Below are 16,831 nucleotides of genomic sequence, written 5' to 3'. Positions count from 1 at the left end.
TAAGCTAAAGCTTTTTGTATTTCATTTTGTTTTGTTTTATTGATCCAGTAGAATTCCCAAGAGCCATCATAGTGTTTCTCTGTATATAATAGTCATTCAACGTTTGTTAAATGTCACGAGTGAATGAATGAATGAATAAATGAATGAATACATACATTCATGGGGATGGGGAACTCTTTTTTTAATTTGAAGAAAATCTAATCCAGGAGTCAAGTTTCTTGAAATTGTGATGTCGAGATTATGTTGAAATAATTTATCTCACCTCATTATGGAATCAGGTGTTTCACATAAATGGTTACTAGTTTTTCAAAAGAGCTGAAGTATTCATTTCCTAATACCAAAAAAGTGTTTTTAAGTTCCAATCGAATTCTTTCAAGGCACATTTTTTCCCTTCAAGTAGAAGCCACAGAACTGAATTTATTTTTTTTTCTTAGAAGATTCAAGCTCATGGAAATCCACTGCAGCACACTGAGGTGGCATGGTAAAGCAGAATGACATCAGATTCTGGTAAAATTCTGGTACTGCCACTTATGAGCTGTAGTAGTTTTGATAATTTACAACCTCAGCTTGCATTTGCTCATCTATAAAATGGGAACATTGATACCTAAATTGTGGAATTAAGTTAGATGCTGTATGAAAAAGCACCTGACACACAGTAGGTGCTCCAGAGGCTATATTTACCAACATTAATGCAGCTATGAATTTTTCAGCATTATATTTTCCCCAAATATCAGGCTATCAGCTATCATTTCTGATGTCATTTGTCTGCATCTAACAGATGCTTCTTTCCTCAATCCTCTTTCTAATAAGCTATTTCTAATTTTCTCTAGTTATTACCAGATAATGTATGCCCCTTCATAAGCATGGATAAAGCCACAAGTGTCTGAATGAAGGAAGGGACCAAGAAGATCATAGTTCGGGTGAAAAGGTTTCGTGAAAGCCAACTGGAAAGCTCAGAAGCCTAGCTTGTCTACTTCCCAATTCTGAATTGTGTCCTAAATTGTTAATAACAACAGAAGCCTATCATCCCCACAATACCTGAGATGCAATTATGTAGAAAGTAGAAAGCCACAAAGCTAGATTGTTTGCAGCACAATATCTCTTGACAAAGGTACAAAGGGTTTGAGGCAAAAAAATAATTCATTAACAATTTAAAATGAAAACAAAAAGTTGACATGAGAAACTAGAAGGAAGAACAAAGGCCCTAGATTACCATAAAAGACTTCAATCACTGTCTAGGTAAAGGAGAAATAGAGTTTATTGGAAGTCATTTAGTGACTACTTATGGAATTACAATAAAGGTGACAAAAATCCCAGAATTTGTAAGGCAAATGTAAATATAAATATAAATCAATTACTGGCTTATTATTTCATTAAATTGAAGATGGAAAGGACCAATTCTTGAGTCACAGCGTTTGCCTCCTGGGGTCCTAGATAGCTTTCCCTGTCAAATTGAAATAAAAAAGATAAATAAACATGAGAAATTAAGAATGTCAAAGTATATGAAGGGAAAAGGAAAGAAAGGGGGAAATGATGTTTCACAATTATTATCCAGGCTAAGAGAAACAAAATTACTTGATCATAAAGTCAGGATAATCTGGTTTTCTTTATGAGTTCCCATTTTATTAATGAAAGCAAGGTAACACCTTATTGTACCCGGGTGAATTAAAATGCCTGTTTGAAGAAGCAATCCTCCATAGGGGTCTTTAATAGAATCTGTGAATGGTTCTAGAGCCAGATAATTTAGCTGTAAAAAGGCAATATTAATATTAACCTCTCCATGTGCACAGACCTACCTTGAGGGGCACAGGGACAGGGAAACGTTAACAGAATGAACCAGGCACATCATTTCTTTTTTTAAAAAAAATACCTGAACTCTTTCAGGGGCAAAAATTGGATAAACCTCTTCTACAAAACTGCTTGCAATATTCACTGTTATCCCTTCACGCCTCTTCTCCAAACAACACTGACCAGCAATTCCGTGCTTACTGTGCTGCTCACATTATTTTCTGACTTTGTATTCAGGGCATGTGACTTGCAAGAAGTCTAATAGAAAAGGATTTAATCAAAATAAACAGAATAGAAAACGAACTTCCAAATGCAGAACAGTCTCAACAGGAGCCATGAAAACACATTTCCAAATTAGAGGCAGGTGCTCAGTGGGGCCCTCCCCCGGCGACGATGAATTAACAAAATAAAGAGAGATAAATCAAGGGAAGAGGCAAATGTACTTTAATTGAGCAACTGGTCAGTTGGTGAGAAATATAGGTATTAACAAATGGCTCTTCTCTTGGCTCTAGACTTTTAGATAGTTTTTTGTGGAAATGCCAATACAGTTCACTCTCTCTCGTTCTAACTCCCATCACCAATGCCATCTTTGCTCTGATCACCACCTTCCTGATTATTGCAAACCTCCTAGTGTTGCTGTCTCCAAACTCTTCTGATCCATTCTTGGTAGCCCAGACAGATTCCTCCCCCTGATTACCCACTCTGTTCATGTCACTCCGCTACTCAACTGCTCACCATTATTTACTGAACTCCTAGTCGAACTTCCATTAGCTGCTATATATATATATGACCTTACATCATAAGAACTCTACATTTCCAGCCTTCTAACTCATTAATACTCAAACATGGGTTTCTCTAAATTGTATGATTTGCTATTCCTCAAGTGTCTCCATGCTCTTCATACTCCAGTTACATTTTCCCAACCCTTAGGTTTTCTCCTTTATCCCCGTCTCCACATATTAAAAGCCTACTAGTTCTTCAAGTCCTAATTCAAATGCCACCACTTCCTTGATGCTTCCCCCTAATTATTCCACAAAGAAGTAGGCTTTCCTAACTCCCGTAGCTTTTTTGATACTTATCAAATTTCACCTTGTGTTATAATTATTTATAAATATATTCTATTTCCTTTCCCCCGCCTTACTAAGATAAGTCCTTGGAAGATGCAGTTTAGCCTAGCTGGAAAAAAAAAAAAAAAAAAAAAAAAAAAAAAAGCAGGCTTTTCAGTCCAACAAAGCTGAGTGTGATACCAAGATCTTTTACCAAGTAGCTGTACAAACTTAAGGAAGGAATTGGCTTTGCTAAATTGTTTGCTCAACTGTAAAACTGGTGATAATTATGCCTGCCTTAATTCATGCTATAAGAATGAATAACATTGTATGTAGTGTTAGCACAAGGAGAGGCATATACTAAGTGCTTAATAAATGATAGCTATGGTTACTACCGAAAGTGGACACTGTTTATTATCAATCTTTGTATTTGACAGAGCAATTAGTGTGTCTTGCATATGCTAGATATTCAACAAATGTGTGTTGAATGAAAGAGTGAATGAACGAGTGAATAACTCAAAGATTATTTCTGATCTCAGTAAAGACTCTCAAAAGTTAGCAGAGAAGCCTAACCAGAGGTGGAAGATGGTTACCACATTCTTTTCCTCTGAAAACATTACCAGGTCCGTCTTTAAACTAGATGAAGACAAACTAGCGACTAGAATATCCAGTCCAATAAAGTAAAATCGAGGTTCTGAATAATCTAGAAGAACAATCCATCCAAAAACATTTAAAGTTGGTGTCACAATGTGGTTTTGGTATTTGTGCTGAATTTGGGAATAATTTATTTTAGAATTTACAAGCCAGATAACTGTTCCATATGACTCTCAGCTTTAACTTCTTCTTCCTTTCTTCCCAGGAGGAACCTCCCCTCCCCAGACGACGAAACAAGGCACTTGCTTAAAAGGAGTTTATTTTTTGCTTTGGATATTTACTTGGCTGTATATGTTTCACAACTTCTCAATGTTGAGGGAAAGGCAATTGTGGCAGATTGCATTTTCCAGAAGTGACCACAGCAATGTTTGAAGCCCTACAGCCTCTTTCAGAATCTTCTTGCTCCCCGTGAAGAGATGGAGTCTGTTTCCGCTTCCCTTGAACTTATGAGGCTCATGGCTGCTCAGACCAGCAGAGTGGAAGAAAGTGATGTGTTATGACTGCCCAACTCAAAAGGGTACAGCTTCTGCCCAGGTCTCTCTCAGCATGTTTTGAGGAAGCCCATCCGACACACACCACACAGAGAGGTCACGTGCAGGTGTTCTGGTCAATAGCCCCAGCTAAGTTTCAGCCTGCAGTCACCATCAACTGCTAGACATATAGAGGGGAGACAAGCTGTCCCCACTGTGCCCTGACTGAATCTCTGACCCACACAATCAATAAGCCTAATAAATAACTGTTTTATGCCAGTAAATTGGGGGATGATTTGTTATGCAGCCATAGTAACTGGAACGGTAATTAGGTATCTTGTTGTTTTCTAAGTGTCCAGCTGGATTGTAGGTTTCACCAGTAGGGGGAAAATGAAAGGAAACAACAGATGAGGTGAACAAGTTATTTTAAACACTTAGTGAGATTGATTAGCATGTCAAAAATGTGGCAAGTCCATCCTTAGACAGTTAAAAGTTAGCTGTAAAAACTGGAGAAATAAATGAGGTGTTGCTCTACACATACACTTATAGGAAGCCAGAAAGAGACAAAAGACAACAGCAACCAATCCAGTAAACAGCAACATGCAGAGTTAGTCCAGTACCATCAATAATATAGCAACTGTCAAAAAAGTCCATTTTTGCTTTTCTGAGAGTTTTGAAGTGATTTTTGAAATAAAGCTGGATAACCATTAGGGATTTTCCCACTTTTCTCTTATTTCATTGTCTAGCAGGAAGTCTCTTTTTATCATAGCATATGAGAAATCTTAACTCTTAGCTAAGACCTGAGAATATTAGTGGTACATGTCCAACAAAAAACTGCACACATATCTGGAAGGAACATTAAGGCCTTGTCCTTTCTCAGTTGCTATTTTCTGGCCCATAAAATATTATTCCCATTACATAGATCAGACAAGTGAAAGCCAGAGGAATTCAGTATCTTACCAGGTTATACAGTTACTAGGAACCAAGGGCTAAAATCCAAGACCACTTTCTTTTCTTGTCAGTTTTTCTCTAATGATACTACCTCTCAACAGAAGGATGAGTGATAGTTATACTACGTAAACAAGAATGTGAACTTTCTTATTTTTCTAATAAATCAAATAAAACCGATCGATGTGAACTATTTTCTCTTCTCCAGGTATATGGACTTCCATCCCACAAATTTGCAGCCAGGAAGGCAAAGGGAGGCTGCTATTTCTTTACAAAAAGGCTTGGAGAAGTTAACCCCCTCTGCTTCTCATTCCCCAGGAAAACCGATGGAGAAGGTGTCATCCCTGTACAGTTTGTAGAGCAAGGTTAAAATAAGTGGGTTTGGGGGTTTTGTTTTTGTTTTTTTGTCATCTGTCTTCCATGTAAGTCTTGTCTGTCTACCTTGTTGCTTTGATTAGTTAAACAAGAATCTTCTTTTTAGGCTCTGATATATCTAATAGTCTATCTGTTTTCTTGCATTCAAAAAAGAAAGAAGGGAAGGGAAGAGAAAAGAACAGAAGAGAACAGAAAGTCATCTATGGTCTCTTGTTTTCCCAAGCCTCCACGAAATTCATTAAGCCCCACTGAAGTTTTCATTTACTTTTAGACAATATTTCTCCTTGTCTGGGAAGGGAAATACCTGCTGGCTTACTACAGGTTGAATATATACATAAAACCTGTAAATCACAAAGGATCTAAATACTTGCTATGGTTTATCAATGCTCTAGACTTGAATAGAAAGAAAGCTTTAACGGAAAAAGGGAAAAGAAACCACCATTTCAAGTAAATTAAAAACAACTTCCAGGCAAAGAACTATACCTGCAAAACAACTTTCCTTCTAGTATGAAATTTAGAACAGAGGAACAGAAGGAGTCCATTTCTAAAAGCAGCGGCTTCCAATCCGTTCATTTACCACTCACTAAAATTCAAAAGTCGGTTCACTGTCAAATCCAGTCATTATGCTGTAATATTGGGCTTTAACAAATTGAGATTTCTTTTATGTATTTGTTCCTCTATGCTGGATAAAAACAGCACCGGGTGAAAAAGCCACTCAGAAACTTAGGGGTAGACAGAATTGCCCAACATAAGCTTAGATTCTGATGATGTAAATGTGTTTCAAGAAACTTCATTTCTGAGCAAAATCTGTTGAACAATTCCTTAACAATTGAGCAATTACTGAAGTCCCAATACTCTTTGGATGTGCACCAAGTGAGTGAAAGTTGATTAAGCTGAAATCTGTGGCAGGTTTCCTGGCATGAAGAGAAAAGGGCCCGATGCCCTTGTTAATTAGACGACCCACTGTGGGAAGGACCAATATGGTGCCAAAGCTGTGTGCTACGTTCACGACTTTATTGTTACCCTGCTGCACACTCCTCAGGCCCAAATAACACACAGGGAGGCTGAGTTAGAGCCCCCTGCTCCTGAGTCCCCTTCACCTTGTCGTCTAGCCTGAAGGTTCTTTTTAAAACCTCAAAAGCCCACAAAGCTCTTTGGGAGCCATGGGTGGGGTATTGGATGGAGTTAACCAGTAACTGCAGACTGTGGTCTCCAAATGGCTCACCCTGCAACAGCCTCTTGCAGATTTTGACAAGAACATATTTGGAATTCTCCAATGTGTGCAAAAAGCACACTGAAGCAGTAGGAGACATTCTTCCGGCTTCTTTAGATAAGGTTGAAACAGCCTGAAACCTGCTCAGATGGTGGTTTGGAATGTGCTGTGAAAACTTTTTCTTACTCGTCAGATCACCTGTCAGCCATAATAACAACACAGGCATTGTTTGCCAGCTGCTTAACTCACTTCCTGGAAGGCATTGACCAGATTGTCTTTTCCTCTTAACCAAATAAATGAGTTAGGTATTTTAAACACATTTGACCAGCAAATAATAATATTATGTAATCCTTCAGTTAAAGAATTCCATTCCCTGAATTTAGTAGCTTTGCTTTCATTCTGAGGACGAGATTTGGGGTGGGGTTGGGAGGGCAGCAGGGGAAGGGAAGAGGTCTCCAAGGATACAATTCTAGAAAAAAATTCCCTGAATATATTTTCCCTGAAGTCTTAGGCTAAAAGAATCTTCCTGTGGGAGAAAGGTTCCCACCATGACGGGGACTCTATAGGCACAAAGCTCTCCAAGGGAGGCCTCTACTTACCACTGAGTGGAGAAGGAGACAAGCAAGTGTGAAGCCTCTTGCTCCTCTAAGGAGAGGAGTGCAGATCAGACGTCTTTGGGTGGCAAGATGGTTTTCTTATGAAAATGACCTTCTCTGTAAAGCTCTAGTAGTGACTTAATAGCAACTCAGTTAAAAATGACATGGGAACACTCAGTACTTCTTTTCTTTGCTAGTTACTCTAGTGATAATAGCAGTATTATCAATCTTAGTATAGGGATGAGGAAATTACGAAGTCAAAAGATCATTGCCTTCAAGGAGTTACACAGCTAAGTGGCTGGTATAGAAACCTATTATCCCTTGGTTCCTGATTCAGTCCTCTCTAACTGATAATTTGGCATATCTTCTATTTCCAGACTCTTTCTTTGTTTTTTTAAATAACACCTCCAGCAATCAGAAAAGAGACTCCGTTGTAATGTTAGCAGTTCATCCAAACTTGGTAGGAGAAAGGCTTGAAGAAACAGTAAATCAGTGGTTAGTGGGTTCTGTCTGAATTTCATTTCTCAGTGTCCTTGATTAGCATCTACAGTACAGAACTGCAGAAGGCTGGCTGTACTACTTCTTTATCGATTGACTCTAATTTGACTGTGTCCCAAGGGCCTTATAGCTCAATAAAATAGGAATACATCATCCACCATATCCTGATCTAGAATACCCTTATTTTTTTTTTTTTTTTTTTTTGCGGTACGCGGGCCTCTCGCTGTTGTGGCCCCTCCCGTTGCGGAGCACAGGCTCCGGACGCGCAGGCTCAACGGCCATGGCTCACGGGCCCAGCCGCTCCGCGGCATGTGGGATCTTCCCGGACCGGGGCACGAACCCACGTCCTCTGCATCGGCAGGCGGACTCCCAACCACTGCGCCACCAGGGAAGCCCAAGAATACCTATTTTTGATAAGAAGTTCAGGTATCAAAAATAAAAAAGCAGCAGGCCCACAGCTGGAAATTTTGAGTGAACATTATTCACGGGGAAGCCAAGAGAAACACAAAAACACATGGAGATTTCATCCCTGTTTGTTCCGAGCCTGGCCCCAGGTGACAGAGGACAAGTAGCCCAGCCTCTCTGCTCTCTTCACCCAGTAAATGCTCCGTTTCTCAGGGTCCTACTCGAAAGCTACCTCCTTCTCAGAGCTATCCCCCTAACTAACCGTCCTGGAGAGAAGAGGCCTATTCTTTTATTTATTTACTTATTTAATGGGTATACTATTTTATTAACATTTAAATTTCACCAGGAGTTCAAGTATATGCTAGCCATTTGTTCAGATTTTTGAAATGAAGACAAAATGGGCAAACAGCTTTAAGGGTGCGATGTATTTAACACTGCACAATAGATTCACCAACTAGACAATCTAAGGGGTGGTATAACTGTACACTTAGGAGCACCACGCATAGGAACAAGCCCGGAACTGGAGGAAAACCCCACCATTCAGGACTGAACAGAGGCCCTTGGTTGCTGACAGAATCTCCCCTTGACTTCGGACTCGAGACAAACCGAGGGAGTCTGTCAGTACACAAAAACCACTGTCTTCAGACAAACAGTAACAGGATAGAATGACCAGAGCCAATTCAGGTTGGGAGGACAGTCAGGGCTGGCTGGAGGCTGGAAATGTTGCAGCTGAAATCCAGGATCGGCAGATGAGAGCAGCCATCTTCTAAAAATCGCTGATTTCTACACAAGTTCCTAAGATGCTTTTCCCAAACGGGGGAGAGGCCTATTCTTATCTTTCACTTCTGAAGCAGGATTTGTCACTAACTCTGATGTAATGTATTCACTTCACTGCATCTTGTATGGTATTGATGTGTGTATGTGTATCTGTCTTATCACCCAAAGTGGAAAAAACAAAACAAAACAAACCGTGTATCTTGGAGTGAGGAACTCCAGACCTTAGGGGCCATCTGTCATTGCATGTCCTTAAGCAAGTTGCCTAACCTCTCCAAGACTCAGTTTCCGCACCTGAATAATGAGGGTATTGCTCATCACCAGTGTCTATAAAGATTCAAGAAGGTACAAATGCATCAAGTGCTGAGCAAGGGCACTGACAGGGAAGAGACTGTCAGTGAGTGTTGGTTTCTTTCCCTTTCTCGTAACAAGATTATAAACTCCCAGACTAGGATCACATCTTACATGTCAGCGCAGCCTTGAAAGAGGCAGTGACTTCAAATATTTGTGGAATTCATATTTTGAATAATAATGAGAGAAGTATAAAGAGGTAGAAGGCCAAAATAACAAGTGCAACTGAAAGAAACTGAAATTTGGACACATGATAGTCTTGTTTATTTCAGAAAATACGAGTAAATAATTCCTGGTGGCTGCTGGAGGAGAAGAGGGAAATGATAGTTCCATGTGGATAAGGATTATAGGGCAAGCTTTTGATATGGAGGCTACATGAATATGAAAGAGGGCAAATGGGGCTTCCCTGGTGGCGCAGTGGTTGGGAATCCGCCTGCCAATGCAGGGGACACAGGTTCGAGTCCTGGTCCGGGAGGATCCCACATGCCACAGAGCAACTAAACCCATGCGCCACAACTACGGAGCCTGCGCTCTAGAGCCTGTGAGTCACAACTACTGAGCCCGCGTGCCACAACTGCTGAAGCCCGCGTGCCTGGAGCCCGTGCTCCGCAACAGGAGAGGCCGCTGTGATGAGAAGCCCGCGCACCGCAATGAAGAGTGGCCCCCACTCGTCACAACTAGGGAGAGCCCGCGTGCAGCAATGAAGACCCAGCACAGCCAAAAAATAAAAATAAATGAATAAATATTAAAAAAAAGGTCAAGTGGCCGGAGAATCAGGCATGGAGAAAGGATGGGCAAGGTGGCAGGGAATGCTAGGGTTCCAAAGTGATAAAAATCTAAAATAACCCAACTCTATTGTGTTTCCTTTGAAAAAGAGACTATAATTTGTTATAAAAAACTGGAAACAGACTCACAGACATAGAAAACAAACTTATGGTTACCAAACGGGGAAAGGAGGGGGAGGGATAAATTAGGAGTATGGGATTAACAGATACACACCACCACATATAAAATATATAAACAACAAGGACTTACTATATAGCACTGGGAACTATATTCAATATCTTATAATAACCTATAATGGTAAAGAATCTGAAAAAGAATATATATGTGTGTGTGTATATATATGTATATATACACACACACATATATATAATTGAATGACTTTGCTGTACATCTGAATCTAACACAAAATTGTAAATCAACTACAATTCAATAAATAAATAGAAATTAAAATTTATTTTGAAACAGCATGAAGTGCCACAAAATCAGGGGAAAGAACTTTTTAATGACATATATCTCCTTTGTGACCAGGTAATATCTTCCGAACTAAAATGCAAAGAGCTTCATTCAACCCCCAAATCTGGCTAGGGCACGTCTGAAATCACTGAAAATTAAAATAGACTAATCATACTAGATTTTCCTTAGCGGGTTTGTGGCGTTGGAGTAAGAACTGTTTCCAGCTCAAGGGAAAAACAAATTTAAACCTTGAAAAATGCATCCTCTTGCAATCTTTTTTCCTTTTTAATTTGGGAAAAAGAAGAAGAACCAAAGAGCTTGGAGATACTTAAGCTCACAAAACGTGTCAGTGACAAAACCTAATAAATGCTATCACCTCATATCTGGATTCCACCTTAGAAATGCACTACTGAAACATTTCAGTGTTTTGTTGGAATCTTCCATAATGACACCCCTCCATAGATCATGTTATATCCCCACCACCTCCCTTGTGAAAAAAAAATCACATTGATAAGCACACACTCAACTCACTCCTAAGCATCCCGCATGTTAATTTCTCAACAACACAAATTTAATTCGTCTCAGCATTATTCTCCTGTGGTGCGTACCCCTCCACATAAACAAAATGGGGATTCGTTGCCATGGCAACAGAATGTGACTTTGATCAGCTTCAATGATCATTGGCAGTCACATGCCTTTGATAGATACCAAATTGTGAGTAAGGTTTGATTATTCAATTTTTCAATCTCTGATTCTATAAGAGACTACTCCCATTTGCCAGAAGGAGTTGAGGGGGAAAAAAAGAAACAAAACAAAAAACTATATGATAGATGTACTTTTGAGACAACAGAATAAAGTGCTTAGGGAATATAAAACCGATGAGGTAGTGAGTACCTTGAGACTGACTTTGGTTCACCTTCTGTATAATCTGGGGCGTGTGCCCTGCCCAGCCACCAGGAAGGAGAGGCTGTTTCCCTTTTCCTTTCATGGCAGATGTAGGTGATATTTAAGGTTGTGTGTGCAGGTGTTTTGGGGGTTGATTTGTGTGGGAAGAGGAGAGGTGGTAGCCTGTAGCTTGACAGAAGAGGAGGAAAAAAAATCTGAACAATGTGTTGAAAAAGACTACAGTCTGAGCTGCACAGGACCAGCTGTTTTTGCTAATTAGAATAACAAAAATAGCACATGCTAAAATGTTTTTCTTTTTTTTTTTTTCTCAAAAGCAATGAATGCTCTAGGAACTATAAGGAATGAGCTTTAAAATCCATTTAAATGGAGGAACATTTCAGGAACCATATGGGGAAAGAACTGAAAGGGAGAAGGAGAGAGAGTAGGGAAATAACATTTGATTTTCAGCTGAATTTTTTTGAAGGATGATAAATCGGGGCTATTTTTCCTTTTTCTTAGCATTTAATAGGAAATGTTTTCATCATATCTATATTTCACAAAAACGCCTCTGCTTCTGTATTTTACAGGAAGGTGGTATGTAAGCACCATGCCCACTCCAAACCAAGGGAGGGTGGGCGCTGAAAAGAGGTGCATATGCTCTATCATACATATTGCATGTCTCATCTCCTTCCTTACGTTTTCTCTGAAGCAGTAAAGAATAATTCAAAAACTCCGAATATAGGAATAACATTTGTGACAACAACAACATTCTGGACATCTGCACTGTTAGAGTACTTATAATAAAGTCACATGGCCATGGGGAAATTTCACAGAATTACAATCACAGTAATTTGCCAAGGTGTATAACTAGTTTGTTTTCAGCTGTTCTTCTCATGAATAATTATCAAGCAGGAATATCCTAAAGCTAGTGCAAGCTGTCACTTAACCAAAATATTCAATATTTAACATCGAATTTGGAATTTCATACGTGAAAATAATTACTGTAAAAGCAAAATAATATACATGTGTATATTTGCATGCCTAAGTGCGCACAGCTACACGTTAAAATTCAGATCCCAAAGCATCCTTACCAAATGAAAGCATGTCTTGAAAGTTGAGGAGGAGTAGAAGAGATCTAAGCGCAAGGAAATCTCAGCCATTTTCAAGTACAGCTCGGTCTTCAGTGCTTTAAGGACTGCCTCTCAATGCAAAGTGGAAAATGCAAACCAGCCTCTGCATATTGATGGTAGCTGATTACAATTGGGTTAGAATCTTTATTAGAGTTTTTAAATGTTTGAAAACAAATACTATATAATGGGTAACAAGTTATGTTTTTAAATTAATACAAGTGCATCACTAAACATTTTAGCGTTAATTTCTGGAGTGAATATCAGGGTTCAATCTTAAGTATTTTCTAAAAATCTTTACCCTTCTAGTGAGAATGTGAGAAGACTGTCGTTTTTTGTAATGCACATCACCACACTATTAAACATGGTTTATATATATGTGTGTGTGTGTGTGTGTGTGTGTGTGTGTGTGTGTGTGTGTGTGTGTATATAAAATTTCTAGTACCTCTCTAAAAATTATTTGCCTAGAGCAAATGGAGATTTCGTTCTTAGCTTCAGAAACCTATAAGTGTATTGTGAGTTTATAAAATGGGTACTTTAAGTTGTTGGAACAATTCTAGTGTATATTAAGGACTTTTGTTTTACTGTTTGCTTTGTCATTAGTAGAAAACTTCTCAGTAATACAGCTTAAGAATTTTTTCACTTGAATAAAAGATAAATGATATTGGGGAAGAAACTGAAACATGAAAAGCAAATCTAGCTAACTGAATTGTGGGTAATAGGTAGAAATTCCTTTGGGGGATAAATAATATTTTCACTTGGATAACACCATTTGGTTCTCGGAATAGATTACTAGTTTCCCCAAAACTTTAGGGAAATAATTCTACTTTGTCTCTCTTATGATTTATTTTAATCCCACCTATATGAAATAGATAAAAGAAATATATTCATTAAAACCAGGACTCATTGCAAATATAACAAAGGTATAAAATGGCTTCCACTTTAACTTATAAATTGTCACAAGTTTTCAGATAGTTACATGACTTTTGAGCATGAAAGCAGCTAATTCTAGTGAAGAGAATATTAGTTTGGAAATCAAAAATAGGATTAGTTACCCAACTAGGCATATCAGGGATTCCTCAAGATTTATGACAAATGCAATTTATGCCTTAGTTTTCCCATCACTAGAAATGTAACCATTTGGCACAATAAGAAAGATACTATTACTACTGCAAAAAGAGCATGTTAAAATAAGTAGGTTTCCTTGATCACAACCGAAATACATGAGTGATAACCTAAAGCAGGCAAAAAGTTGATCAGCAAATGCTGAAAACAGAAATGGTTTATTTATACACACAGTTACTTTAACCACTGCATCACACATGTACCTGTACATGATTGGCAGATCAAAAGAACCAGTCTTCAAACTCTGTGCTCCTTCCTCTTTCTCTCCCTCTCCCATCTTTACTTGCCTAGCTGATTTTAATTGCTCTAATATCGATTTTCCCACCATCCAGCTGTCCTCATTCCAATCCACCATCCACGCAAATGGGGCTCTCATAAACCTCTTCAGTTTAATCACCTACACCCTATCACCACTTCCTGCTTTTCCTTTTGCCTAGGATGCCCTGACCTCTCTACCCAGCCTCTGAATATCTATTTATACCACAAGATTCACTTCTATGTATCCATCTTCTCTGTACAGCCTTTCCAATGTCCCAAGGTGAAATGTAGTTTTGACTCTGTTGTACTACAGACCTCTCAACCTAACTCTGTTATAGTCCTAACCAAAATACTCTGGAGTGAAAACCATTTCTTATTTCTACTAACTATTGGCCATATTTTTTAAAATGCACATAGTAGGTGTTGAATTTAATTAATCGATAAGAAAATTGGTCCCAGGGTTTGCTGGAGTGAGTAAGTGAAAGTACTCCCAACAAATGCACTCATCATTTATAACCATTAAATGTAGATAGTAGAAGATTTCTGGTATAAAATGGCATCTGGCCACCATCCCCTGGCACTGACTCTCCCAATCGTCAATAACATACATATGAAAATAAAAAACTCTAAGACAGAAAACTAAGACTGACAGGAAACCCAGTGCCAGAAATCTGGGAAAAATTTAGAGTGATTATAAGGCTGATGCATCAGGAGTGAGAAGACAGTCGGTAGCCAATCCAAGCATCACCTCATGAAACAGAAAAGTCTACCTCCTTGAAAGAGCAGTAGGGTTTTTTTTTTTAAGCTCCCATTGTCTGTTGCACAGCTCAGCTCAGAGATTTGGATCCCTTAATAAACAGGAAACTGAGCAGCCATTCTGTTCAAAATGGGTGCTGATTTTCAGGCAGACAGAATATTATACTCCCTTCCTGTCCACTCATATTTTTATCCTATTCAGATAGAAAAAAACTCTCAGAAAATAACAGTTGAGGAAAAGAGGTAAGAGGATAATTACAGCACATTGCATCCTGGGAGATGCAAATGAAGTATGCTAGAAAGAACTGGAAGAGTACTGCCCTCAGTGAATCCTGAAGGTTATAGTTTCAATTCATTCCGTTATTTTTGGTGGGTGGTGGGGTAGTAGACGAGGCCACCTCAGCAGAGCAGAACCACACCACACGGATGCTCACTGGCACTGGAAATTAAGAAGGAAAATGAACACATTAAGTTATCCAATAGTAAGTGAAGAAAGGTGCAAGGAGGAAGAATGGAAAGCAATGAATCTGGAGTAAAGTTCTCATTTGAGTAAATGTAAGAGAGATAAAACAACAGGGACCTGTGGTTAAATATGGTAAAACAAGCAAAGAAAGTATCACTCAGAAGTTTTAGATATTTCTCTCTCTTATAAAAACCAGGAAATAATTGTAGGAAATTGCTAGCCATCCTCAATATACCATAAAAATAAAGAACAATTTGAGGCAAAAGAAAAAGAAGGTGGGAAGACAAGACTACTAAAACATGAATTAAAATTAAAAACCTCATGAATAGGAAAGTTGGGATACACAATCTAGTGATGAGCCCTGAAATAATTAAACCATCTAAGTGTTAGCCCTACCTAGCTGTGGCAAATATGTTTTCAAATCTGAATGCAAATTTCAAAAATAATTCTTACAAAAGAATATATCTGAAATAAAAATAATTTAATAATATCAATCTAAGTCCAACACCCCTTTTGATAGGAACAAGCAGGGTGTGGGGGATAGGGAAGGGACTATAAAAGCATTCGTTATGGATAAACAAAAGATATTGTTTCTTTCTATACTTCAGTATTTGGAAAAATTGAAGTTGGATGTTTTGGAAAATGGCTAGAATAAGTATCATGATATCTGCTTTCCTAGTCACTAGAGAAGGTGAAAGCCTAATTCATTAAAACAATAGCAACCAAAACAAAGGTAACAAAAAATATAGAAATCCAAAAGTTGAAGGAAATAAAAGAAAACATAAAAAGGAAGATAATCATAAAAAAGAGTTAAGAACAAATTTATCAGTTTTGAAAAAATTGGAAATAGCTGGTAAACGACCAGATTGAGTGAAAAGACACACTCTATGTGCTGCTACTATGATATCTCTAATTTGGAAGTGCAGGTAAACGTTAAAAATAAAAGAGTGAGTAGCGATTTTTCAAGCAAATACAAATTAAATGAAAGTAGAGGTGGCAATGCTAACTCTGGACAATTCAGGTTTTAAGGCAGGAAGCATAAAACAGGATAAAAGAAAACTGTTTTATATTGATAAAAATTATGACAATAAAAATATAGCAGCCATGAACCTTTATGTGTCAAATAATAAAACATTCAAATGTATTACGGTAAAACTGGCAGACAAACATAAAATGAAAAAGGAGAAGAAACAAGTTTTCATAACAGATTTTAATACATCTTGGATGACCATGAAGACTTTGAGAACATGGAGAATTGGGCTATTATAATTAAAATAACAGTAACACAGAATTGATAATATAGTTAATAATAAGATATGTATTGAGCTGCCTACTCTAAAAGCAGAATTTGCCTTTGAAGAATTCATGTATGGTATATTTAAAAATTGATAAGATACTATCTCATGGGGGGAAGCTCAATAAATTTAATAATTTATTAATTAACAAATAAGCAGAAGCAGAAATAATACAGAAAAGTGTGGGTAAGAGTATGTGTGTATATATACATATTCATATACATACAAACATACATACATACACATACATACCTACACACATATATATCCTAAAATATAAGTTAATATTACTACATTTTATGATGTCTCAGTCTTGCTTTAAAATATTGTAGGAAAAAAAGGTTGGGGGCACAGGTAAAACAAGTATGGCAAAATGTTGATAATTGTTGAAGTCTGGTGATAGGTATACAGGAGTTGATTAAATTATGCTCTTTACATTGTATATACGTGAAATTTCACATAATATAAATGCTTCTAAAATTACCACATATTATATCTAAAGATTGCTTAAAAACCTGAAAACTAGAGGCAAATTCATACTCCTAAATGTTATCAACAACAACAA

This window comes from Leucopleurus acutus, assembly GCF_964270905.1.
Source record: "Leucopleurus acutus genome assembly, chromosome: 12".
Lineage (NCBI taxonomy): Eukaryota > Metazoa > Chordata > Mammalia > Artiodactyla > Delphinidae > Leucopleurus > Leucopleurus acutus.
Note: the sequence above shows the minus strand (reverse complement) of the source record.